At 44.0% G+C, this 27980-nt stretch overlaps 1 protein-coding gene across 2 annotated transcripts in view; it reads right to left on the bottom strand.

Annotated features, from left to right (window-relative positions):
- Nucleotides 1–11226, bottom strand: part of IRAG2 (inositol 1,4,5-triphosphate receptor associated 2) — an 871311-nt gene extending 860085 nt beyond the window's left edge. The window contains exon 1 of one of the 2 annotated variants that reach the window (XM_069228582.1): nucleotides 11007–11226. The gene's annotated coding sequence lies outside the window, so the exon portion shown is untranslated. The remainder of the gene's footprint in view (nucleotides 1–11006) is intronic. The other variant, XM_069228581.1, reaches the window with a different exon arrangement.
- Nucleotides 11227–27980: the final 16754 nt, after the last annotated feature.

The following is a 27980-nucleotide window of genomic DNA, read 5'->3' as shown; positions in this document are numbered from 1 at the left end:
CACTTTCCTCTTGTAACCCCACAGCATATTGAATGCATACATGTTCTAAGGAAGGAAGTCACAGAACTCAAGCATATGGTTAACTCCCTACTTGCAATAGTAAAACAGCTAACCCACGCAAATAACACGACCACCACTAACCTTGCCCAAAACCCAACCCTATCAGGCATCACAACAAACCCGCCCAACTCCTCAGCTTCTAGCTACGTCGGTCTTCACCCCATCGGAGAAAAGACCATGAACTCTTACCAGACACCCTCTTTCTACAATTCAGGCATAGGAAACCCACTAGACATCTATCATAAAACCCCCAAACCCATGAGCAACACTGCCTCAAAATACTCTGCACAACCTGCCACTGATCAGTCCCATTTAGGTAATATAGTTCTAATGGTTAACGTTCCCAAGTTAACCACAATGACACGCAAGGAAGGGGTAGACTATCAAAAACAAGGCAATCCATTGCATTCGCCATGTTAGAGGCTGCCGATCCATAATACGCGAGGACTTAATTAATGTAGTACGATGGCCAGACCCGGGAACTCACTTTGATATCCTGAAACTGACACTCAAGAACAGGACCATGGTGAACAATTTGGTGGCCCTAGAGGCAAGAACAAGCCCACCAGCACACTCACCCATCCAGTTTAAACACCCCAGGCCACCCATGCTCCACGAGGAGTGCTCGAGTTACCACCCAGCAGAAAACCTATCCTCTCTTGGTAAATATGATTGACTCACAGCCTCCCCTAAATTCTGCGCAGGCAAACCTTGCAACCTTCTAACATCTACCACCCCCAGATCCTCCTTTCACCCCACCGCTGTCTGTCCTTGTACTTTCCCCACCACCCATGACACAGAGACCACTTTCGGCCCACTGAACAATCATGACAACGACGCTCCTTCCATCTTGCAGGCACATTGCCCACCAAACCAAGTGCTGCTGCCTAGGCCTGCAAGCACTTCATGGACCAGGACCAGGCAGTTCCATCAGAGGAACATCACCAACCACCGCAAGCCTCACGGGCAAACATTGGTATCAACCCATCTCTGCTCACTCAACCACATCTGCCAGACCAACCCCCGACAGCCAACCTTACAAACCCCAGGCATTTAGACAGGATAACTCAGCCACAATCTGGTGTACGACTTGTTTCATGGAACGTGGCAGGTCTGAAATCTATTCTTCCCCTCCCATCCTTCTCCTACTTTATTGACGAACATGACATATGTCTCCTCCAGGAAACATGGTCACTCGATCCACTTTTCCGAACAGGCTACACAAATTTCCACATCCCCGCTGTGGCCAGTACGAGAGGCAGGCCCTCAGGGGGCCTGGCAATCTGGATCAAAACATCACTTAGCTGCCACATATCACAGCTACCTACCGTCTCTCCCGACCTGTTAGGCCTTCGTCTATCCTTTGGGACTGACTCTGTGGTGAACATCTTTAATATCTACACTCGAGGGGTCAGGGGGGGGGTCAAGTCTCCAAAACCCTTTGCGCCCTCGTAGCCCTTTTACAAACTTATCCCCGCCATCACAAAACCATTGTGGCTGGGGACTTCAACGTCACATTCGAACCCCTTGACTGGGACGATCTCAGGTCCACCCGCGAGGAAGATCAAGCCTGGTCTATCCCCGCCCTGTTAATCCCACCCATCAAGAGATGGACGTCGGTCGCTATTCAGGTCAAATCACTGACCATGGAGTTTGGGCTCAGGGCGCTAAATGGCAGAACCAATTCAGACACCAATGGTAGTCACACGTACAACAAAACCAACCACACCAGCAGAATCGATTATTGCCTATTCGATATAAGATTATGGCCTCTAGTCATCGATATGACGATCATCGAAAGGACTGAAAGTGATCACAACCCTCTCTCTGTCCACACATTAGCCCTAGGTAACCTCCCAGCCACGTCTAACTCCGCAGCAGTAGCACCCGAGGGTATTAGCCTGGCCAACAATAAAAGACACCTAAAATGGGACAAGATCGTGGCTCGGCCCGCACTCATCAACGCTGCCAATAACACCCTAAAATCCACACTAATGGACCTAGAGGCAGGTTCTGCAACTCCCCACCAGGAAATAAGCTCAATCCACACCTCCTGCTTTAGGGATATCGCAGCTCACTTCTCAGTACCCCCTGCCCACGACGACAAACGACCCAAAGGCAGGCACCGCTGGTTCAACAAAACGTGTCGGTCCCTAAACAAGCGCCTAGTTCAAGCCATTAAATCCAAGGACCCCACCGCCATCCGCGTAGCTAGGAAGTCCTATAAATCTGCAATACGCATAGCCAAGCGTGATCAAGATATCAAATGGTGGACAGCACTCAGCGACGCTGTGCGCAAGAGGAATTATAGTCTGTTCTGGTCCTTGGCAGCGCGAGGCCCAGAAACTAGTGGTTTGGTCATTACAACCAACATTGTCCCAAGAGACTGGATAGTTCACTTTAGTAGTCTGTACTCCCCTGATCATGATAGCCCCACCTCTGTTTGTACGGGCCCCCTCCTAATTCACTCATTAGCACCCACCACCGCAGCACCCCTGCTGTTCCATCAAAGTGATATAACCTACTCACTAAGCACTTTAAAACGTGGCAGGGTCCCTGGATCAGACTGCGTCCCAGCAGACCTATTCTCAACAGACCTAGCATCCTGGTCAAGATACCTCACCATTCTAGCTAACGCAATAGCATCTGGGCGCCAATTCCCGACTCTTGGAAAGCGGCTATTGTTATTCCAATCTTTAAAAAGGGCGACAGATCTCTTCCCTGTAACTATAGACCTATTAGTCTAATTGACTGTGTCCAAAAAGTCTTCTGCCACTGCCTCCTAGGAAAGATCGAAGAATGGATGACTGACCACGATATCCTTAGCCCCCTCCAAGCCGGTTTCTGAAAGAAGATTTCCACCACCAATCAAGCCCTCAGATTCCTATTATTATATTGGAAAACAGTGTTCATTGGTAAAGGCAGCCTCTATATAGCTTTTGTGGACCTCAAATCTGCTTTTGACCTAGTACCGCGCAACAAACTTTGGGTCACTCTCTCTCGGATGGGAATCCCGGAGCACATCCTTGCCATTTTGATACGACTCCACAAGGGCAACTACGCACAAGTCAGGTGGGGCAACAAGGGCCAACTAACTGACAGAATCCACGTTTCCCGGGGTGTGCGGCAAGGTTGCGTACCTGCCCCGACCCTCTTTTCCCTGTAGATCAATGAAATTGTCCCCTCCCTCCTCAGACTGCAGGCTGACGCACCTTCACTTGGCACACAAAAAATCCCAGTCTTACTTTCTGCCGATGACACTCTTTTGATATCCAAGACCCCCAGTGGTCTAAGGAAACTCCTTGCGTGCTTCGAGCATTTCTGCTCATCACAGGGACTCAAAATAAACGCCTCTAAAACAATACTAATGACCCTTAATCCCCACAGATCTTTCAAAGGGAAGTTTACTTTATAGGGCTCCTCACTTGAGAAGGTGGGCATTTTCAGCTACCTGGGCATAACACTCACTGACAACAGGTCCTGGAAGCCACACATAGGAAAACAAGCCCTTAAATTAAGACAAACAACTGGGGCTCTACTAAAAAACTTCAACCTCTCACACACAAAACCAATTCGCCCAGCATTACAGTTATACGAAGCCCAGGCCGTTTCCTCAGCGCTTTACGGGGCTGAACTTTGGGGCCATACCAAAACCCAAGACCTAACCACCGCTGAAAACAACTTCCTAAGAAACCTTGTATCCCTTCCGCTAAGCACCCCACTGTTCCCTCTTTTCAAGGATGTCGGCATCAAACGCATTGGTCACAAAGCCTGAATGCGACCTCTGCTGTACTGGCGGCGTCTCTGGACCACTCCGGAGCTCGACATCTTCACTGAAGCTCTACAGGTCATCCTAAAAGCCGACCATCTTCACAGAATCCCCTGGCTACGATGCATCAAGGATTTACTATACTCACTCGGGCTCGATGATCTCTGGAACTCACCAGCCACGTCAGTCTTTCCCTCGAAAAGCGAACTAAAGAAACTCTACTGGCAAATGGCCAACTACGAAGACACAAGGGCTGCACTCCACACTACATTATCTTGTGACTTTGCCAACCTAAAAGAGTCATGCAAGTACGAAGCTTTTTGGGACCTAATCACGGCCCCAAGGGAAAGGAAACTGTACTTCCAGCTCCGCATTGGAACACTCCCATTAAGACTTTTCACCAGCAGCTGGTCACACAATGAATCTACCGCAAGCCCAGCTTGCAAAGCCCCCCATCGAGAATCTCCCTCACCTCCTTTTTGCATGCCCCACATATACCGCCCCCCGTAGGAAATGGCTGGCCCCGGCATGCCGACTACTGGGAGTACGCTGCTCTGCGCTAGCCCTGCGAATCCTCAGATCAGACACCAGGCCAACGCTAGTGATCGCCATCGCCAAATTCCTCGGAGCTAGTTGGCTTGTCAGAGGGAAAACTCTTCTGGACAAAGACTCCAAATAAGACTGTCCCAACATACTGCGCAGCGCATTTTATTTTATTTCATTTCATTCCATTTTTATTTCACTTTTTCCATTTTATCTTATCTTTTACTCCCTTTTATCATTATATTTACCTGTAATTTTATTATGTGTATTTATTTATATTTATTACTGCTCGCGCTTTTTTGGCTCTTGTAGCCGCAATAAAGCTTCTTTGAATTGAATAGGTTGAAACCACAAATGCTAGGTTTGCATGCAATCACCTGCATCAGTTGCAGTAGGAATTACCTATCACCACCTATGCTCGACATCTGACATTACCTGTAGCTTATTGTTGAGTTTGTTCTATGGGAAAGGTCATTTTCAATAGTATTACTCAAATCAGGATTTGGTTCTCAGAAATTCATGGTGACATATTTGAATTAACAGCCTGATGCTAAAAATGCTGAGATAGTGGGACATTTCTTTAGACCCATGACATTGGACACTGCTTACGCACATCGTCATAACTTAACCTGTTCCTTCATAGGAAAATAAAATAAATGTATACATTCAGAAGAGATCTATTCGCCAAGGCAACAAAACATTCAGAAGTACCACAATGGGATAGAGAAGAAAGTAAACAGGTTGTTCGGAAAAACGGCAGCATTACCTTTAGATTGGCAACAACAGTGAAATTATACATATTCATTAGAAAATCCACAACGGACACAAATTTTGTAGGGACTAGTGAATGTGACCATATATTTGAGATTAGAGGTATTTGGGGACTTTGCCTTGATGGAGCAGATCCTGTTTTTCTTGTAGTTTATTACTTTTCAGGGAAACATGTATTTTACAGGTTGCTCAAGAGATGGTATGGAACATGTTACATGGGAGTAGTTTTTCCAGAGACTTATGTGGCACAAATTGAGGATTCAAATGGAGAGCACATCGAAGAACAAAAAGAGGTGCTAGTGAAATTGTAGGAAACATTTTGGTGCTCGGATACCATCTGTAGCAGTGGTATGCAACTCACACAAAATTAGTAAGCTTTCCACAGTAGTTGATACGTTGTCTGCCAGGACAGTTGGAGGATTTCTTACTTATAGATACAGAAATGGTTGCTATTAGGTCCATAGTTTTGCAGAATCTACTTTGCTTCAGACGTCTTTCTTACAAAAAAGGAGGGGGCCGTTGAATGCTGAAGGGTCAACAATGTTGTACTATCATACCTGATAATAGTAGGCAGCTGAAGAAATATATTAGGAACATCAATAACTGGAAATGAGATTTAAATGGAGCTAGAAGCAACAGGTGCATGAGAAGCTATCGGGGAAAAAAGTTTCAGCTGTTGGAAATTGATTTGGAAGTCTAGGAAGTGGAACTGTTGAGCTTATCTTGGGACCGTTGCTAATAATTGCCATGTGTGCATTAGTCATATTTGGATCTTACAAGCTGTAGAAGAGTGTTCAGATGAAGAGAAGGGAAAAAGGGGGATGAAATAAAACTTGTGAAGAGACAAAACATCTATCAGAGTGACATTAAGCAGTTAGAGTCCAGAAATCTTTTTTGGATCGACCTCTGGGATTTTAATTTGTCTCACTGATGAGAAAAGATTACTGACTGATGTGATGGCTTGATTCTCCATCAGAAGGGGTGCGGGGGGGAATGGGAACTGGTGCAGCAGAGACTTGGTTGCCATCCCTGACATTACAATGTTGATCTATATGTGACTATAGAAAAACATAATGTATTAATTAATGTTAATCCAATGTAAAGTGGTGCATTTGATGTTGATAAGAAGTGCATTCACTGTGGTGTTAGAGAAGAACATGTACCTTTTGCACTGGCTTAATTGAACTGTAATCATTGTGCATATTTTATTAACCATCCTCACTATTTTAATGTAGTTGCATTTAAAATAACGTTTTATATAAAGTGTGCACTAATGTTGATTAACGTTGAGAAATGTAGTTCCCAATTATATTCACTTACATGTGTGAACACAATTTCATTTTGTACTGATGGTAACATGAAACTTAAATAAGAAGTGCAACCAAAATTATAATTATACTAAGGTGGAATTAAAGGTGTGCATATTATATTGTGAATTTAAGTGTGCAATTCCTTAAAGTTAGCCTTAGTAGGCCTGAATTTCTCTGATGTGAAAAACTGTTTTCCAACTTCTGCTAAAGTGTCGTTTTATTGCAGGTATTTTTCCATGAAATGTTAATTTTGGAACAGATGTGCTATTGTGTTAGTCATAGAGAGTCGGAGAAAACAAACTTGGAGAAGGTACATGGAGAAACCAAGAAAGAGAAGACTGTCTCTTATTCACACATGTTGCAAATGTTTCAGGATACCGAGGACAGCAACTTTCCCAGAGTTGCTTTGGGACCTAATCCCAGTGCTTCAAGTTACACTGTGAGATGGGAGAAGAATGAAGCACCTGATGGAGTGATTCAGAAGCCATTACCTGATCAAGATGTGCAGTTTTAACTAGGCCTTTCATTAATTGATAGGAGGGCAGATTCCTTCAAACTTTGAGAAGTACACACCTCTGATGTTCCCCATGCTGTTGAGTGTGGCTTAGGCTTGCACTAAACTCTCCTAGAAGACTCTTGACCTAGTTTCTGAAATTCTGACACCTTCCCTTTTGTTTCCTTTTCCAAATAACTTTCATGTTTCCACATTTATTTGTCCTAGTTTGCTCCTCACTTTTGCCCTTATGCTTTTAGTTAGAATCTCACTTTTGGTAGTTTAGGTTCTAGAGAACTTATGCAAACTATCCCTAATTTATTTTAGATAGAGGATTTAACTTGCACTATTGTTTAAGAGAATGGATCAGTGTCCCTTTTCAGAACATCAGATCTTATGGTTACAATTTTGTATCGCGGTTATGAGTGTTTGGTTTGTCTCATGTTAACTTGACTGAATTTCTTTAGGAGATTCAGCTATCCCATGGTGATTGGTGTCTTTACCATATATACTTGAGAATTGTTTACCAAAACGAGTGTTAATTTGTAATAAAACCCTTTAACTATATTTAGGATGTTCATTGCGTGGCCAAACAGATTACACTGTAAATTAAATGTTGATTGACTTTTACCCAATTTCCTACTGAACCCCTCTGCACAGACTTATTGATAATCGGCCTCGAATGAGAGCATACAAAATACTCCATCATAGGAGACCCCTCCAGCGATTAAAAATGGAAATTGGGTGAGAGTCCCAGACAGCATGGCATGATCTTGGGCAAGCAACAGTGGGTCAGCCCTGAACATATGAGGCAGCAGGAGAACTACCTCTTGGCAGCTAAAACTGGAGATCTGCTTGATTCAAACAGAAGCCGTATGAGACACGCTTAAGAGGTATTCCAGGCATACCTGACTGGTGCTTAATGTGGCTGGGGGCCCTTGATCTTGATTTTCATTGCTGTCGACCTGGTCTTGGAGAATAACACATTTTAGTGCAACCAAATGGGCACACCATAGCTCACAGGGGATCAAACAGGATTGATGAGCCCAATGGTTCCTCCGAGATTATAAAAATAGAGGTGGTGGTGAAGCCATGCAGTGGAGTGGCCCAGTCTCCGGTACCTTGTATAGCAGTGAAGCACTCTTCAAGTGGACAGTGGAGGGTGTAACTTCTCATTAAACCTCTACTGGCACAGATTCGCTGCAGGAGCAGTGATCCGAGCAGTGTTTAAAGTATGGTGCAAGGGCATGGAAGCAACAGAGCTGCAGATGGAGAAGGCAGAGGCTGCAATATACACCAGTAGGCCCGACATCACCAAATTTGCAGAACAAATACAGGTTGATGGGGCACATGAAGTGAGGATCTTAGCATGTGAAAGCAAGCTTTTTCTAGCTTGCCTACACTATTACGAAGACACAAGGTGCTCTAAAGGCAGTGCAGAAGGGAAGACCCGCTAGGCATAATGGGATGGATATCCAGAACCACCAAGATCTCTCTCCTGTCACTTTGCTAAAACGACAAGCATTCAAACTAATGACTACTTTGACGAAAGAAGGAATTTTATCTCACATCAGTTTTGACTTGCAAAGAAAACAGTGGTCTACTAAATCGCTGAAAGACGCATATCAAATCCGGGACTTAAACTTGCTCATGTGACATCCTGGAGGATGAACAACGACCAGCGCTCCCTCGCATCAAAAACCCAGAAAGGAAATCTTACCAAGGTGATGAATAGACACACCCCGAGGAAGGAAGACATACCTATAGGACAGAACGGCGTTAGAACATCTAAAAAGCACAAACACATCTATGCCACGCAACAGCCCATGACAGCCACATAGAACACAAAAGAAAACTGAAGTATGCAACCCAAAGCGAGAAATGATTTACGCACAACATGTGGTGGAACTAGTTCATAAAGATTAACTTTAAGTCCTTGAAAAGGGAGGAGTAAAACGGACTATGTTGGAGTGTTATTATATTGCCGGTTTTGAATATGTGTAGGTCCACCAATTATTGCATGTTATATCAGCCTATTTTGTTACTTTATACTGTTGTTAAAATATTAACTAAAATGGCCACGCTCTGGTGTCAGGGAATTCTAAAGGAGATCATACATCCCAACCAGAATAGTTTTATTTTGGAGAGGCAACAAAGTGATAACACAAAGAAGGCACTATACTTTATGGACATAGGTTATAGCTGCAGTAGGAAAATTATCTCTGGATGCTGAAAAAGCATTTAAGAAGGGGTGTGAGTGTGTGACACCTCCCCCCACCCCCAACCAAAGGAGCTTCCCAAGACGTGGCGTGATGGGAGTTCTGTGTGGGACGTGGAGGATGAGTTCCACTGCCGAGTTCAGGATAGTTTGTAGCCTTCTAACAAGTTGCTTCTTGATCTCAATCTACAGAAGGTTCCTATAATCCAATTAGCTGGGGATTAGAGTGTGAGTGACAGTTTTTCTAGTGTTGCTATAAAGCTATTTGAAGATCTTCTTCAGCATCAGGGTGAGGAAGCAGGATGCAGTGATAGCGTTAACTTGTGTAGTCATCTCCGGTATGCTGTTGATAAATATCCTGAGGTTTCCAGCATGGGTTCTAGGTTTGGGGCAGACTTTGGCTGACCAAAAATTGGAGTCTAATAGTGAGGTTTTCTAGCCAAATATCTCTTCTGTCTTGTCAGTGTTAAGCTTAAGACAGTTGGCTTACATCCACTTGACAACTTTGATTGTGCAGGTGGTGATTTGTTTCTTGTGCTGGGTGAGGCATCTTATCCAAGAGAGAGAGCATGAGTTTCAATGCGGATATCGGAGGTTGAGTTGGTGAAATTAAGATTACCGGTGAATTATAGGACATTTAACATGCAAATGCCATCGGAGACTGAAGGGGTGCTGGCCCCGGAGAGCAAGAAGGGAAGCAGGGGCTTCGTTGACATTTATCAATTTTTTGTTTGTGTGTGTTGTTGTTGTCTTTTTTTTTTTTTTTTTTACTGACTAGGACAGTATTTTAATTTCATAGCAGGTAAAAAAAAAAAAAAAATGTACTTGGGAAGTCAGCAAATGCCCCCCCCCCCCCCCGTCCCATACAAAATATAAACCTAAAGCAACAAATAAAAGGATGAAACCACTTCGAATGTACTTTAGAGCTGGCTACATGGATTCTGGATAGCTGAAAGCAAAGAGAGAAAGAATATGAACGATAAAAAAAGAGGAAATACAAAAGCTTTTAAAACAATTCCGCTAACACCAAACCATACCACTTCAAGAATCTCACATCATGAGAAAACGGCCGTGTTTTTATCTGGCAGGTGACAAGTAGCAGAGACTAGGGGGCAAGGGGCCGTACTAGCCCAGATCAGAGGGGGTCGGAGGAGGGAGTTTTGGCTGGCAAACCAGAACACGGAGGGCTGGAAGCAAGGACCGGGTGTGACCTAGGAAGGTGCTGGGTAGATGGGATTGGGGGGAATAAGGGATAAGAACGGAGAGATGAAAATAAATCAATGTACCCAATTCAACCCATCAGTGGCTCACCCACTCCATTTGTTTTCTTTGTAGAGTGGGGTTTTTAGTTTTGTTGATCCCGCCATAAAATTTGGACTACAATTCCCAGAATGCAGGAAATAACTCTGGACCTCCAGAGCTACTTACCTCTAGAGGTTGGAAATCGTGGGGACAGAGTCGGAAACAGAGTAACAAAACAGGAGTCCGTCACGTGCCACAAACAGGTAACGGCAAGGACTATTATTTAACGAATAGAGAATGTACGCAACTTTCAATTGTACTTGCAGCCACAAAAAGAAACGCTGAACTGTGCCAGATAACAAGAGTAATTTAGAGCTCCATGAACACCAGACTAACGTTTTATATTCTGACGAAAAAGGGGGAGGGGGGGGGGGGGGGGTTCCCAAGCGGTGTCGTGCAGCCCCACCTCTTCAACAACAAGAAATATCTAATGCACCGGGTCACAAGAGTTGTGTTGCTTTGATCAGATATCAAACATGCCCGTCGGGAGATTGTTCTCAATGGAAAATCGCGATCTTCAACAAGACATAAGCCACTTACTGATCTCTCTGCGTCGGCGCCAGCCTCCTCATTCCACACGCAGGTGCTTACACCCCTCCCCTTGTACAATCTACTGATGACACGCCCCCTCGCCGGCCAGGTGTGTCTCAGATATTGTCCACACTAGTTCTCCTTAACCCTGCGTGAACAGAGGCACCGAAAACGCACAGCATTGGTTCGCACCCCGGCCAGGATCTCGGCTTATTAAAAAACAAGCATTGGCAAAGCCAATAGCTCTCGCCTTTGCGAGAGGTAGCTGTATTTGTTTGTTTTTTCCTTTGGTGTGCAGTCAGGGCTTAAGTTGGACGAAAAAAACTAGGGAGTCTCTCAAAGGAGAGTGGCTGATGCAATTAAGGGCGTGGCTTAAACACTAAGCTAAAATTCAGTGCTCAGCATAGTGTGCAGCCCAACTTGTACTTTGCTGCTTCTTTTTGTCATTGCATGCAGATATATAATACAAGAAGTAACATTACACCTACAACAGAGTAGGTCTATTGGCTTTGTCAATAACTAGTTGCATAAAATAAATAAGCAACAACAATGGCATCTTTGTATAAAATATTGAAAAAGCTTCAGTTCTGAAATGATGAGACTGTGATGGGACTACAATGAGTCTTTTTGAAGTTACATCAACGGCAGTGAAGGGTGGGACTGCTGCTGAGTTAAGATGTTTTTTTTTCACCCTGAGGGAGGCGGCAAAAATGGAGAGCTCGATAGGAACCCAACTTTCCGCACCTACTTTTCAGAACTGCCAGGCATGAGCGCCAGCAGGACCTGGCCCACTTAAAGCCCCATCCGCAGTAGTGCATGTCTTTAGCAAGAGTTGTTTGCAAGGTATGGGGAGTAACGGCAAGTTCACCGAGCTTTAAAGCTGAGAACCGGGTTGGAGGCTCTACATCCTGTGATTCTGGGCACATTTTTTTAATGGAAATAGTGCGTACTCATGAACAGCGCTGTGATACCTTCAACATCGTTATATAGAAATGCAAAAAAAAGGAATGAACGGAGAAGTGCTTACAGGTTTGATAGGTAGGTGTGGGAAAGCGAAAAAATGCACACTGCAGAGTGTTTAAACAAAAAAAAAAAAAACACGAGCCACCAGTGAACTGAATAAAGCTGAAATTAATAAAGCATGTTTTGATGGGGGTGGGGGCGAAAGACACGTTTTTGATCTTCTTCTCACTAAAACGACATTTACCCGAAATGTGCTAGTGGTGCCTAAAAAGCTGTCGGGGTAGCACTTCAGTTTCCTTGGCTTCTGTTGGTGAAAACATTTGCTGAAATGAATGCGCTTGGTCACGTAATCCCAAATACGTATTTTCTGCAACCCTTGTTGCCTTCCTCAAGCCTGCAGGAGTGTGTGACTGATATCTTCTGATGCGGGGAGGGGTTCTGATGCAGCTTCTGTGAAACAGACCCCGCCTAAATTGCAGTTTTTAGGTGGGTGATACTTTAGGCAGTGCGATCTATGTTCACCAGCTCTCTCCTTCCTTTTTCACTTTTATAGAGCGCAAACGAAATTCTAGCAATTAGTGCTCATGTAAAGCAACCTAAATACCTATGTTCGCGCTACATAAAAAATGAAAAAAAAGGTTTGAGAGGGGAAGGAAGTGATAAGATGCACTCTGTAGAGTGTTTAATCAAAAAACATGAGCCACCAGTGTATAAAATAAAGCTGAAATAAATATAGCACGTTTGGAATGGGAGGGTGATCTGGCTGGGGTCGGTGGAGGGTAAAGAGGCGACAGACAAATGTTTTTGCTCTGCATCTCACTAAAAGTATCATTTACCAGAAATGTGCTAATGGTGGATAAAAAGCTGTTGGGGTACCACTTGGGTTTCCATGACTGTTGCTGGTTTAAACGCTTGCTCAAATGAATGTACTTTCAGTTACAGTATTCCGAAATACGTATTTTCTGCAGTCCTTGTTGCCTTCCTCAAGCCTGCAAAAGTGAATACATGTGTTCCTGCTATCTTCTGAGGATGGAGGGGTTCTGATGCAGCTTCTTTGAAACATGTCCCTATTTGTGACCGTCTTTGGCGTATAACGTGCCGATATGTCAGCTTTTAGGTGGTATATACTTTAGGCAATGCAACCTATGGTCACCAGATCATTCCTTTGTTTTTTGCATTTTCATATAGCGGGAACAAAGGTATCAGCCCTGAATCCACTGTTCATGTCTCTCAGAGTCACCAGCAAAAAGAGTGTCTGACAGAATTGCAAAAATAAAGTAAAAGACAGAGGAGAGGATGTGGAGTAATGCCTAGTGCCCGGACTTTAAAGCTGGAGAACCTGGTTCCAGCCTCGGTAGAGGCTCAGCATCCTGTGATGATGAAAACATTTTTGTAATTGGTCTATTAAAGCGCTTTGATACCTTTGTTTGCGCTATATAAAAAGGAATGGAAGGAGAAGTGCTTGCAGGTTCAAGAGGTGGGGGGAGCAAAAAAATGCCCTCTCTAGAGTATTTAAATAAAGCATGTTTGGTTGTGACAGTGAACTGGCTGGGGTTGATTGGAAGGGGGATGAGGTAATGGAGTATGGAGGGAGTGAAAACGAAAACATGAGCACTCTGTGGAATGCTCAAAGCTACAAGATTCACTGTCACTTTCCAGTGTAAATAAATCCATTAAAAGGAAGCAGGAGTTCAACATGACAATGTAGCTAGCATGACGCAAGATTATGTAGCTACTCACGAAAGCCAGAAGTAACAGCAAATCTGCTTTAAAGCCCTCCTCGGGCTTACACCACAGTGGCCCAAGAAAAGAACACAACTAGGCGCATGACCACGCTCAACCCTTCACACGGGGCCCCTAGTCCATCGTAAAATAAAAATTAATCTGTTGAGCAAGGGAGAATGAGACGAGGCTCAAGTCTCGAGATTTGTTGGCTACAACAGGGAAGGCCATTTAAACTTTAGGATCATTGGCCATTTAAACTTTAGGATTGTTAGCCTGGTTACTCCTTGTCATAAATACATAAAGCTGCCTCTCTCTGTGAAGAGCCTTTTGAAAACCCTGGTTAGGAACATTGCGAAGCGGGATTAAATTCGGACCCTTTAGTCTGCATTTTCTGATTGAGTAAAGTTTTGGAAAAATTAACGTCAAACGCGAAAAACAGATTGACTAGGCAAGAATGCATAAATAAGCTGCGTTAACCTTTTCACTCCAAGAACTTCAGCCTGAAAGAAGACATGCTTGCAGTGCAATGTTGAGTCGCCTAAATGCTTTACCTACCAGAGTCTTCGCAGCGTCAATGACCAGCTGTGGGGTGCTGTGCTGAGAAAATAAAAGCATGAAGGTGGGAACCATGCTGAAAAAAAACAAGAAGATTTACAGGCCTGTTTTCAATCGGGCTCGAAATCGAAAGGCTCGGGGAGCAGCTGTGGAAAAGGAGAACCTTCCCATGCCATCGTGCAGAAACAAAAGAAAAACAGTGCACAGAAACAAGCCTAAATGCACATAAGCGGAAGGCTACAAGTAATGGGGTAATGCTCTATGGGAGGGGACAACCAATGAAAAGGAGGGACTAATATAAAAGACTTGGAAGCAAGGATTTTTAAAGGACACTGAAATAAAGAAATGGAAACCAATGGGTGGGCTGTAACACCCACAAAGTATATACAATAGGTCTCAAAACGACAGCAAGCTCTGTCTAGGCTTGACTTAAAAAAGGAAAAACGCAGGTATGACAAGACTTCACGTACTGTGCGGGGGCATAAAAGTGTCACAAGAAAATTCGGTTCCGACTGTAGCTCAAACACCTTATGCAGCCTTTTTTTCAAACACAGAAGAGGGACCAGGTTGCATGGTCAGCAAGTAGATGCTTCGAGCAGTTGTGCACATTGTTATGACTTGAGGACATACTTTCCTTTTTTTAAAAATAGGTCTTTATTGATTTTTCCGATACATGTGATGACAAAAATAATCTATTGTCTCAAAAAGTTAGGCCACATTATATAAATAACGCACAACAATTATCAAAAACATCAGCTAAATTCTTAAACACCCCCAACTCCATAGCCAATCAGTTGGGTTACATTATACACTGTACCTTCTTTGGTAATTAACGCTTAAGATGTCTGGGCCTAATCAACTGTCTTGACAGGGCATTAATGAGACCCTTATCAAAGAGTCACAAATTATTCAAACAGTTCTCCAATTAGCATTATTTATGCTCAGAGCAGTTCCATCTATTTCACCTGCCAGTACCAGCCAGGATAGAGTCCTATTAATCAACCAAAGGTCCTTTATTTTTCCTCCATGCCATGAGCGTAGGTATTTCTACTCAAGTCAATTTCATCATATCCTGTAACACTGGGGAAATGTTTGTTCTCCACTCCATTCCTAGATTTCACTTTGCGAAGATCAGGGCTAGATCAATGAACTTTCAGATCTGCCTAAGAAGCTTGGGTATGCAAAACTGGCCCAATAGACCTTGCAAGGCTCAAATGAGATCTCAAAACCTGCAACTTCATTGATTATTCCTGTTATCTCAACCCAGTTCACCTGGATATGGGAGCACTCCCATACCATGTGATAGAAGTGAGCTTGTGCCTCCAAGCACCTAGAACCTTTTTTGTTTGTCTGTCCCCCCAATATCTCTTGGCAATGTATCGGGTGGACAGGTACGTCTGGTGGATGTAGTTTGAGTCAATTTAAACCAGGCATTCCTGGTTACTGATTTGGCATGCTCCAATATTTTGTCCCAAGTTCCTTTGGCAAGCTGTCCCCTATTGACGCCTCCCTGATCAGCTTAGATGGTATAGTAAATGTAAATTAGCACTTCTATAGCGCACTACTCACCCGTTAGGGTCTCAAGGCGCTGTACTCATACCGCTATGGAACCCCTCCTGGCTTTTCCCTGTGAGGCACCCACTCCTGAGCACCTCCAGGGTGAAGCCAGGCATCCAAGCGCTGTTGGGGCCGTTGTGGAGATTAAGCAAGCTATTGCCCAGAGTTGCAGAGTGGGACCCATGAATTAGATTAGGCACCGAGGCGAGAATTATCTGGTCAAGGGGAATTGAGCCCAAGACCTGCTGAAGCGGGACTTGAACCCTGGTCTTGAGCCAGATCTCTGCTTCAGGGTCTGCCGCTCTAACCATTGAGCCACACTAGTGATTGATAGTGACCTGAATAAAAAGAAACCAGTGCTCACAGTACTACAAAGTAAGGACGCCTGTGAGACTGTGTGATGTCGGTGGTTCATTGGATACGTAAAGCCATGTTGTTCTTTTGGCCTCTACAGGGATGCATGCACCATAAACTGTCCAGCATTCAAACACAAAAGTGGTCTCTAGTGTCCCTAAAGGTCATATATCTCCCTAGGGCTTTAGGTGGGATGCAAAAAGAGTGTGGGGAGGGTCTCTGAAAGGGGCATAGTCTATTTAGTTAAGGGTGTGGCTTAAACATGTAAACTACATTTTTGTGATTCCTACAGTGAGTCACCCGACCGGTATTTTGGTTCCTCTTTGAGCTTTCTGTTATTGTATCCAGATATACCATACAACAACTGAAATAAATTAAAAACCTGCCAGGACTATTGGTTTTGTCAACGGTTGTTAGCTGTTTAAGACAAATGAGTAACAGCAATAATATTCTTGTTAATAATTATGTTGGACCTGGCCCTTCTTGCAGAGTCATCCCCCAACTTTTTGCCTCCTTCCTTCTATTTTTTCTGACCTGCTTTCGTTGGCTTTAGGACTTTGGGCACTTTACCACTGCTAACCAGCGCTAAAGTGCATATGTTCTATGTCAAAATTTCTTAGAAATGGGGTCTCTAGTTGGCAGTTGGTTTCCACCCTGTCCGAGTAGGGACCCTCACTCTAGTCAGGATAAGGGAGATGCCCGCTTAGATAATCCCTGCTCACCCCCTTGGTAGCTTGGCATGAGCAGTCAGTCGTATCTCAGAAGCAATGTGTAAAGCATTTGCATATGACACACGCTAATGAAGTGAAAACACTACAAAAGGACACCACGCCAGTTTTGGAAAAATAGCCAATATTTATCTGTGTAAAACAAGAGCAAAGCAAGAAAAATCCAACATACAGTAATAAAGATATGAATTTTGCAGGAATTAACTTAGAAATACAGTTTGTTGAAGTCGATAGCTCCATCTGGGGCTATCACGGCGTCGTGATTAACAAAACCAACAGTTCAGGCCGGCCGCAGTGTAGCGGGCCAGCTACGGTGTCCAGGACACCTGCAAAACGTACCTTTGGAATTGCAGGGCGTTGTGATCATCGCAATGAGATCCGGAGAGCGGCGTCACTGGTGTCATGGTGTTTATTATGGAGGTCGGTGCAGCGGTTGTCGGGCCCTTGAAGTCACACGTGTTGTGGATTTAACTCTGGGCTGATGAAGTCAGGAATGCTGGCATGGATGGTGTTGGGGATGCGAGGCGAAGCCCACAGGTCACGGTGCAGATAGCGGCGCAGTGAGACCAAGGCTGTGGTGTGAAGCGGGCAGTGCGATATGCAGTGTCACCAGGTCACGGTGCAGGCAGCATCGTCGTTGTTGCTGAAGCGCTGTTGTTGGTAGGCCCAAGTTAGTGGTGTGGCAGAGTATAGGCTCTGTGTGGCATCCATGGGTTGCAGTGCAGACAGGGACGCTTGTTGACAACACTGGAGTTGATGGTGCTGGCGTCGGAGGTCAGGGGCTGCAGTGCAGGACAGGACGGTGCTTCATGTACCTCACAAGCAGTGTCCACAGACCACAGTGCAGGCAGCTGCGCCAGTGTCAGCAGGAACAGCATTGTCAGGGATGCCCAGACTGCGGTGTGAGCAAGGCGATGCCAGAGTGCAGGGCCCATAGGTCAGGGTGCAAGCAGCGGCTCATTGGCGGTGGCAGATGGTGGCGTCGGTGAGACCAGGGTTGTGGTGCGAAGTGGGTAGTGCAACTCTGTGCACGGTGCAGGTCAGTGGCGTCATTGACCTTGTGGTGGTGGTTTTTGCATCTTGAATAGCGCAAAACATACAGTTCCCAGTGCTGTAGACAGATGAAACTGAAGTCTTTAATATCCCTGAGACTTCCAACATGGGGCAAGCTCTACTCCAAGCCCTTGGAGAACTTTCTCAAGGAAGATAAACAGCAAAGTTCACCCTTTGCTCTTTTTTAAGACAGAACAGCAACTGCAGGCCAACCTAGCAAAGCAACACAGAAAAGGGGCAGTACTTCTCATCCAGCTCTTCAGCTCTTCTCATTGGCAGAGGTCCCTCTTGATTCCAGAAAGATTCTAAAAGTCTGGGGTCCACTACTTATAACCCTTTCTGCCTTGAAGTAGGCATACTTCAAAGGAAAGCCTCTGTTATTGACAAAGCCCTACCTTGCCCAGGCCAGGCCTCAGACACACACCAGGGGGTTGGAGACTGCATTGTGTGAGGGCAGGCATGGTCTTTTCAGGTGTACGTGACCACTCCTTCCTCCACCCTATCTCAGATGGCTCATCAGGATAGGCAGGCTACAACCTAGCTCCCTTTGTGTCACTGTCTAGAGGAGAGGTGTAAACAGTCCAACTGTCAAACTGACCCAGACAGGGAATCCACATACAGCCAGAGTCACAGAATGGTTTAAGCAATAAAAAGCCTACTTTCTGAAAGTGGCATTTTCAAACTAACAATCTAAAAACAAACTTCACTAAAATATGCTCTTAAAGGGAAACTGCACTGTAAGGATATTTAAAGGCAGCCCCCATGTTAACCTAAGAGAGAGATAGGCCTTGCAACAATGAAAACCAAATTTGGCAGTATTTCACTGTCAGGACATGTAAAAAACACTTGCACATGTCCTACCTTTAACATACACTGCACCCTGCCCTTGGGGCTACCTAGGGCCTAGCTTAGGGGTGCCTTACATGTAGTAAAATGGAAGGTTTGGGCAGGGCAAGTGGGTACACTTGTCAGGTCGAATTGGCAGTTTTAAAACTGCACACACAGACACTGCAGTGGCAGGTCTGAGACATGTTGACAGGGCTACCTATGTGGGTGGCACGATCAGTGATGCAGGCCCAATAGTAGCGTTTGACTTACAGGCCCTGGGCACCTCTAGTGCACGTTACTAGGGACTTACCAGTAAATCAAATGTGGCAATCATGGATAAACCAATCAACAGTACAACTTATATAGGGAGCACTTGCACTTTAGCACGGATTAGCAGTGGTAAAGGGCACAGAGACAATAAACCAGCAAAACAGAGTCCAGTATACCATAAAAACAGGAGGTCAGAAGGCAAAAAGGCAGGGGAGACACACCAAAAAGCTGCTGTTAGACCTGACAGCCTTAGGGTGGTCACCCCTAACTTTTTGCCTGCCTCCCTCCACTTTTTGGACACTGTTCTTGCTGGTTTTAGGACTCTGCGCACTTTACCACTGTTAACCAGTGCTAAAGTGCATATGCTCTCTCCCTTAAAACATGGTGAGATTGGTTAATACCCAATTGGCTTATTTAATCTTCTTGTAAGACCCCAGTAAAGTGCACTACATGTGCCCAGGGCCCGTTGATTAAATGCTACTAGTGGGCCTGCAGCACTGATTGTGCCACCCACATAAGTAGCCTCTTAACCATGCCTCAGGCCTGCCATTGCAAGGCCTGTGCGCAGTTTCACTGCCACGTCGACTTGGCATTTAAAAGTACTTGCCAAGCCTTAACCCCCCCCTTTTCTTTACATATAAGTCACCCCTAAGGTAGGCCCTAGGTAACCCATAGGGCAGGGTGCTATGTAGATAAAATGCAGGACATGTACCTGTGCCGTGTATATGTCCTGGTATTGTAAAACTCCTAAATTCATTTTTACACTACTGTGAGGCCTGCTCCCTCCATAGGCTAACATTAGGGCTACCCTCATATACTGTATGAGTGGTAGATTCTGGTCTGAAAGGAGTAACAAGGTCATATTTAGTATGGCCAGAATTTTAATACAAAATCCTGCTGACTGGTGAAGTTGGATTTAATATTACTATTTTAGAAATGCCACTTTTAGAAAGTGAGCATTTCTCTGCACTTAAATCCTTCTGTGCCTTACAATCCACATCTGGCTGGGTTAGGTGACAGCCCCCTTGTGCATTCCACTCAGACAAACCCCATACACAGGATGCTCAGTCACACTTGCACACATCTGCATATTGAATGTGTCTTCCTGGGCTGGGAGGGTGGAGGACCTGACATTTACATGTCAAAGGAAAGTAGCCTGCCCTCACACAAAGGACTGCCACACCCCCTACTGGGACCCTAGCAGACAGGATGGAACTGAAAGGGGACCTTGTGCACTTCTAAGCCACTCTTTGAAGTCTCCCCCACTTTAAAGGCACATTTGGGTATTTAAACTGGTCCTCTGACCCTACCAACTCAGACACTTCTGGACAAGATACCTCTGGAGAAGAAACGCTAAACCAGTACCTGCAACCTGCCAAGAGGAACTGCCTGGCTGCCCAAAGGGCTCACCTGACTGCTTTTTGCAAAGGACTGCTGCCTCGCTGTTGCCCTGCTGCCTTGCTGTCCTCTGACTCTGCTGAGAAGTGCTCTCCAAGGGCTTGGATATAGCTCGCCTCCTGTTCCCTGAAGTCTCAGGACCAAAAAGACTTCATTCCTGCAAAAGAACTCCTTGTGCAGTGAAAATTGATGCACAGCCTGCAAGAAACGACGCACCGCCTGCATTGATGTGAGAAACTCACGCACGCTGAACCGATCGACGCAGCCCGACTTCCCGAACAGGAGATTGACGCAGCGCCAGCATTGCGACCGGAAATTCGATGCACGGCCCACTGGATTGACGCAAAGCTAAGCCAGAACGACGCAGCTCGACTTCCTGAGAGGAATCGACACAGCGCCTGCCATGCAGCCGAAATTCCCAAGCAACGTCCACCGTTTCGACGCAGCCCCTGTGACTTCATCCTGCACGCCCAGGATTTCACCGCATCGTCCCCGGGGCGTCCAAAAACCCTGCAACCCAAAGAGGATCCCAGTCTCCACAACGGAAAACGACGGAAAGCCTGCCCTGCGTGAAAACTCAATGATGCATCGCCTGTGTGCGCTGGAAAAATCGATGCACACCTCCCCCTTTCCCATGCAAATCCTCCTCTGCGGCCCCTTGCGGAAAATTTGAAACGCAAACCAGGTACTTTGTGCTTGCAAGAGACACTTGTTGCTTTTTAAAGACTAAAGACACTTTATATCATTTTTAGGTGATATCTCAACGTATACTTATTGAATCTTGATCATTTTGACCTGCATCTTACCAGATAAATATTATATATTTTTCTAAACACTGTGTGGTGTATTTTTGTAGTGTTCCATTGTGTTATTGCATGATTTGTTGCACAAATACTTTACACATTGCCTTCTAAGTTAAGCCTGACTGCTCAGTGCCAAGCTACCAGTGGATGGGCACAGGATAATTTGGATTGTGTGTGACTTACCCTGACTGGGGCGAGGGTCCTTGCTTGGACGGGGATAACCTGACTGCCAACCAAAGACCCCATTTCTAACAGCTGCCAGGTCTAAGAAAATTGTATTGGTGATTGGTTTATCCATGATTGGCATATTTGATTTACTGGTAAGTCCCTAGTGAAGTGCACAATGTGTGCCCAGGGCCTGTAAACATGTCTCAGACCTTCCACTGTGTCTGTGTGTGCAGTTTTGCACTGCCAGTTTGACCTGACAAGTTTACCCTCTTGCTAGGCCCAATCCTTTCCTTTTACTACATATACGTCATCCCTAAAGTAGGCCCTATGTAGCCCCTTGGGCAGGGTGCAGTATATTTAAAAGGTAGGACATGTACTGGTGTGTTTTACATGTCCTGATAGTGAAATACTGCTAAATCCATTTTTCACTATTGCAAGACCTGTCTCCCCCATAGGTTGACATGGGGATTGGCTTTAAATACCTCTTCAGGGCAGTTTTCTATTGGGAACAGATAGAGATTGGGGGTTTGGGGTCTCTGAACTCACAATTTAAAAATACATTTTTTGGTAAAGTTGGTTTTTAGATTGTCTGTTTGAAAATTCTAATTTTAGGGAGTGGGCATTTTCTTGCTTAACCATTATATGCTTCTGCTTGGCTGCTAAATACACTTCTGGGTCAGACTGACAGTTGGGCTGTTTGTGAATTCACTCTAGACAGTGACACAAAGAGAGCTGAGGCATGCCCTGCATATCCCAATGAGTCTTCCTGAGCTAGAGTAGGAGGGAGGAGCTGACACCTGCACTTGAAAGGGCTCTGCCTGCCCTCCCCAATACAGTCTCCAACCCCATAGTGTGTGTCTGGGACAGGGAAAGGACAAGGCAGGGTCTTGTGCTCTACAAAGACTTTCCTTTGAAGTTTGCCTACTTCAAAGGCAGAAATTAGTATAAGTATTGGACTGCTAACCCCACAAATTTAGATTACTTCTGGATCAAAAGGAACCTCTGCCAAGGAAAAGAGCTTGATGCTTGAGGAGGACCTGCTATTCTGCCTGTTGCTTTCTGTGCTGGCCTGCTGCTGCTGCTTCTGCCTTAAGGGGGAAAGGACTGGCCTTTGCTTTCTAAAAAACCTGCTGCAAAGTTTATGTAAAGGCTTGGACTGAGCTTGCCCCCTGTTCCGAAATCTCAGGGACATCAAAGACTTCATCAGCCAGTGCCTGAGCTCTTATGCTGAGAGTCCTGACTTGCTAAGTGGTGCCAAATCCAGTTCGTGGGCCCTTGGAAGTGGAAGCTGGTAACCTGCTGGGGAAAATCCAAGCACCGCTGTGCATGTGTCAGAAAAATCAAAGCAGTGCTGTGCCACACCTGAAAATTTGATGCACCACCTGCCTCGCAACTGGAGAATCAATGCAGTGCCTATTCTCAACTAAGACCCTTCGCACAGCGCATTGCAATTTTCCATGCACCGACCCAGGATGCCATGCATGGACCTGATGCTGCTTGTCCGGAAATCGACGCATCCCTTCCCTGCGAGGAAAGAATTGATGCATTGCTTGCCTGGTGGTGAATGAATCAATTCACGGCCTCACTTGCAAGTAAGGAATCAACGCATCTCTTACTTTTCAGATGCATTCTCGCTCATGCTGCTTTACTTTGGACTCATACCAGGTACTTTATACTAAAACAACCCATCCATTGATTTCTATGGATTAAGACTATTTTTACTTTAAAAGATTAATATCTTTGCTTGTGTATGTTGGATTTTTGTTGTTTTGATCTTGTTTGACTTAGATAAATATTGGTTATGTTTCTAAAGTGATGTGGAGTCTTTTTGTGGTGTTTTCACTGTGTTACTTTGTGTGATTGTACAAATACTTTACACATTGCCTCAGAGATAAGCCTGCCTGTTTGTGCCAAGCTACAAGGGGGTTAGCAGCAGTTATCTGAGCTGTGTATCTCCCTTACCATGACTAGAGTGAGATCCTTACTTGGACAGGGTACAAACTGACTGCCAACTAGAGACCCCATTTCTAACAAATTAATATTGAAAATGTTTCAATTCTGAAATTATGAGACTGGATTAAACATTACTGATGCCTGTGGAAGGCGTAGTGGTCTTCAGAGTATCTCAATCACTCCCAATATGCTCACTTATGATGTGTGCCTCTTTTATCTCTGCATCTCCTCCAACTGAATATATTTCACATCATCTTTTTCCTCTTTGGCCCTCTTTAGATTCTCTCTTGAATGCACTTCCTTGTATCCTGGCCACTTCACCAGCCGTCAAACAAACAACACACCTACTCATCTATATACACTGCATTTTCTTCTTACTTTTGCCTTGTCAATAGTGTGACTGTGTACCTCCTTCACACACATTTGCACAAAATCACAATTAAAACTGGAAAACATGACCATTGCTTTATGCCCTCTGCAGAGAAGCCAAGGAGAGGATAATCATGTATTATGAACACCTTTTTGACTCACTGAGAGAAATTGTACTGCCTCGTGGTGGTTATGAACAAATACAAGGAGCTTATATCAAAATATGCGCAATACAAGAATAATATGCTGGCCGGAAAAAAAAATAGTGTAACATATCTTCTTGGCAAAAGCAAGCATAGTTAGAAATGCAAGATGAAAGAAAACATGTGAAATATAAACAGGAACTAAATAGGTGGCATGGATTACCTTAACGATTCTTACAGTAATTTTACAGTAATTTGTCAGAAATCGTTTGGTGCTATTTGCCAGTAAAGTTAAGGGCATGACTATAGGACCCGAATGGGGCCTGTTTTAAAGTCCATTTTTAATTACTACCGAGTTTCAGACCGCCCACTTAAAGCCCTCTATATCACTCTGATAAATAGGTCTCTGACAATGTACCAAACCTCGACTTCCATACATATTCTTTTGTCAAAGTACCCAAACAGTGCACTAAACCTTGGCAGGCACCAAAGAGGATTTTCTGGGGAATAGTTAGTTGCACCCCCCCAATAATGCGCACATATCTATTGCCAGCAGTTCTGAGATTCTGTGGCTGTGACTTTGCGAGAACCCAGGCCAGGGAAGTCCCACCCACATATTTACTACATCCCATGGTGTCTCGATCTCCTGGGTTTATCAGCCACCTCATCAGCCAGCCTAACCAAGTAGCCTAGTAAATATGTTTCAAAATTCGGAATGCTTCTTCTGGCACAGAGAAAGTGACAGCATGACATTTGCTATTGCAAGCCTCTTTTGTTTACCAGCCAAATTAAATCTGATATTGATGACGCAGAAATGAAGGTTTTACATTTATTAGCGCATAAACGTAGTGGTGCAATAATCAAGTCTGACTTTAACCGAACTAATAAAGATTGTACGGGGACAAATGTGCCCTCAGAGTAGTTCGCCAACATTTATAAGCGTGCTTTATATAACGTGATGTATTAGAATTGTACTAATCTGACATAACCGTAAACGTGTGCCATGATTTGCTTGTTTGAAATGTTTTAACTTAGCATAACTTTAGTGGAGGCTTCGGCCTAGTTGCCTTGTCTCACGGTTTAGATGCTCGCGTTTTTCTAATGTGCTAATAAAACGTGCATTCTTGCTTGAAGCTGTACTTTTCCAGTGAGATCGGTTCACATGCTTATCTTTAAGGTTTCGTGCCAGCCTGGCATCTTCTTCTTTGCTCCAAGGTCAATCTGCAGGTGCAGACAATGGAAGCTCTGAAAGTGAGTTAATTGGTAAAATATGTTGCAACTTACGTTCCCGACTCCAAGGATAATGTATGCCTAGGTAGAAGCTTGTGAATTGTTGTTTTTGATTGGACAATTTGAAGCCAACCTATGAACCCTCCAATGGAAGACCCTACTGGATTTGAACTGTTGTTTATTTAAACCTGGTGCACAAGAAGAAAGCAGCCATTAGCCATTAGCCATTAGCCATTAGGCCATTAGCCATTGGCCATTACCCGCCATTTGCAGGACATTGCAGCCATTATGGCCCATCTTGCCGACCTCGTCATTTTGCCATCTTCTACGATGCCAATTGATGTTCGACGCCATTTTGAAACGAGACTTTGATGCTTTCTCTAATCGAGAGAAAGAGACTTTAAGTAATTCTCACCCTAGAGACTTTAACTTTGATTTGCCCCTTTGCATAAAGAAGTAGTTTTGTCCTTTTATCTTGCCGCTGTGAGGCAATTGCCCCGTCCACCCTGCCCCTTTGCCCCCGTCCCATGCTGATCGAAACCGGTACCTGTGAGACGAAGACTTCCTTGAATGCTGATTGAATTTGGTAAATATGAAAGGAAAATGTACAATTGCATTGTGTTTCTTTTTAGGTAACCAACTGCTGATTTTTGATAAGAGCCCTAGTTAGGAGTTTTCCAAATCAATGTTGCTAAATTGTTTTTGCATGAAGTCCCACATGCAGATGTTAATTTGATGTTAGATGAGGATTCATTTGTTGCACGATGCAATTTGAGACCTTGTTATGCTGACTAATGTATGCAATTAGCCCATTACAGATTATAGTTTTAGTGGTTTGCGTTGCTATTATCGAATGCATTGTTATTCAAATGCTGCATAGATTGCATCTTTTTCGCCGTTATGGACAGCTATTAATGTTCATTTACATATATCATTTGGTGTTGAGACACATTTATATCGTGCTAGCTTTGTTAATATAGGGAAATAAATTCATTAACTTTGAATGAACTGGTGTGGTTATTCATGGCCGAAAGGTCATGGTTCGCCGAAATGTTTTCTGGATTAATTGTGAAGTGTTATGTTGATCAGGGCATTGCTTATGTTCGTTATTGATTATTGATTTGATTAAATTGACTAATCTCGGGTGAAGAGAGCCCCACCTGGTCAAAAGATTCATCGACCCAAGAGCGTCCAAATACAGGTAATTTATTAGGACGGAACGCTCTATCAATAGCAAGCTGTTGAAATATTTGAAAAAAATAAATTTCCAGATGATTGGAAGAACCATGAAAAAATCCTGCAACCTCGGGCACCGTCTTTATGATGGCTACACAGCTCAGCAGACCCCGTGGAAGTCTATTACATAACGATATTGAAGAGCAAATTGCGGTTGTTGCCCTCTGTAAATTAATCTGAATTAACTGTTCACCCAAGTGGGAAATCCATAGATATTTAAAAACTGCCTGATGGCCAATTTAGAGTGGAATTCATACCTGCCAGAATTAGGTAGTTTGCTATTGCATGCACGGGTAAGAGATAGGATTTTCCCAATATGCTCTCAGGGCCGACATATCATCAAACGTCTACAGAAGCCTTATTACCTTCGACAAACTAGATCACAGAGCTGCTGGGTACATTAAGGCATCATAAGCATCAGTGTTGGAATTTGATTTTTTTTTTACTCAGGGAACCTATAATTTGGCGGTAACTGTGTGGCAAATAAAAGGGTAGGGTCACGAGGGGCAGAGCTAGAAAAGCAGAGTCACACAGTCAATTTATATATTTATTTTAAAAAATCTGCTGCAAAGAAATTGACAACAGAGTACATATGTGACAGAGCAATAAATGTGGTTAGTGATTGATGGGGTGAAGCCCTGCTCAAGCAAGAACCACAATTCTTGCTAGGGTGAAGTCACAAGCAAACCCCAAATTAACGTGTGTTCAATCTTCATGGAGCTTGGCACAGATCAGTCAGGCTTAACTCAGAGGCAACGTGTAAAGTATTTGTGTAACACTTCAGACAGTTACATAGTAAAAACACATCACTAATGCCTCCCACACTGTTAGACCTGGCATCCTCTGCGTGGCTTCCCCTGTCGTTTTGCCTCTGCTTCCTGTATCATTGACTATGTGCTGGACTTCGTTTTTGCTGGTTTTGGTACTCTGTATGAAAACAATATAGGGTCCAGTCTTCATAACCCTACTATATCTAGACTAGGTAGCAAACTATCAATATAATACATATACAGTAGGGATAAATATCTACGTATTACTTCCACAGTGACATATGAATTGTTCACCTGAACACAACATATTTCATTATACTCTATGTATTATAAAGTTTTTTTTTATTTTCTTTCCATTGCCCACTCTCCCGTTATTCATATAACACTTTGTGTGCACACCGAATTCCTCATCTCTATACAATATCAACAAATCACATATCAAAAGAAAACAAAAACACACTAACAACACAATACAAAAAAATATTTTTAGGGTATTATGCTTCCCAATTGTTCCAAGCGAGTGGCTATATGTAATTAAAAAAAAACAGTCATCTCCTTTGAGTTAGTAGAATAGGATGTCCACAACAGTTGACAATTACACCATTGAGACTCATTAGCATGGGCTCATCATTTCTTCTATTCAATTCATAAATTTCCAATTCTCCTCAAAACTTTCTGTCGACACGTTTCGGCCTTTAATACTTCAACAATGCATGTATCACTGTGGGAGTAATAATTAGATATTTATCTCTACTATATATGGATTACACTGATGGTTTTGGTACTCTGGGCACTTTACCACTGCTGACCAGTGCTAAGGTGCAAGTGCTCTTTGTAAATTGTATTGGTGATTGGCTTTACATGATTGGCATATTTGGTT

This window comes from Pleurodeles waltl, chromosome 4_1 (assembly GCF_031143425.1).
Source record: "Pleurodeles waltl isolate 20211129_DDA chromosome 4_1, aPleWal1.hap1.20221129, whole genome shotgun sequence".
Classification (NCBI taxonomy): domain Eukaryota; kingdom Metazoa; phylum Chordata; class Amphibia; order Caudata; family Salamandridae; genus Pleurodeles; species Pleurodeles waltl.
This window is presented reverse-complemented; position numbering and strand designations above follow the sequence as displayed.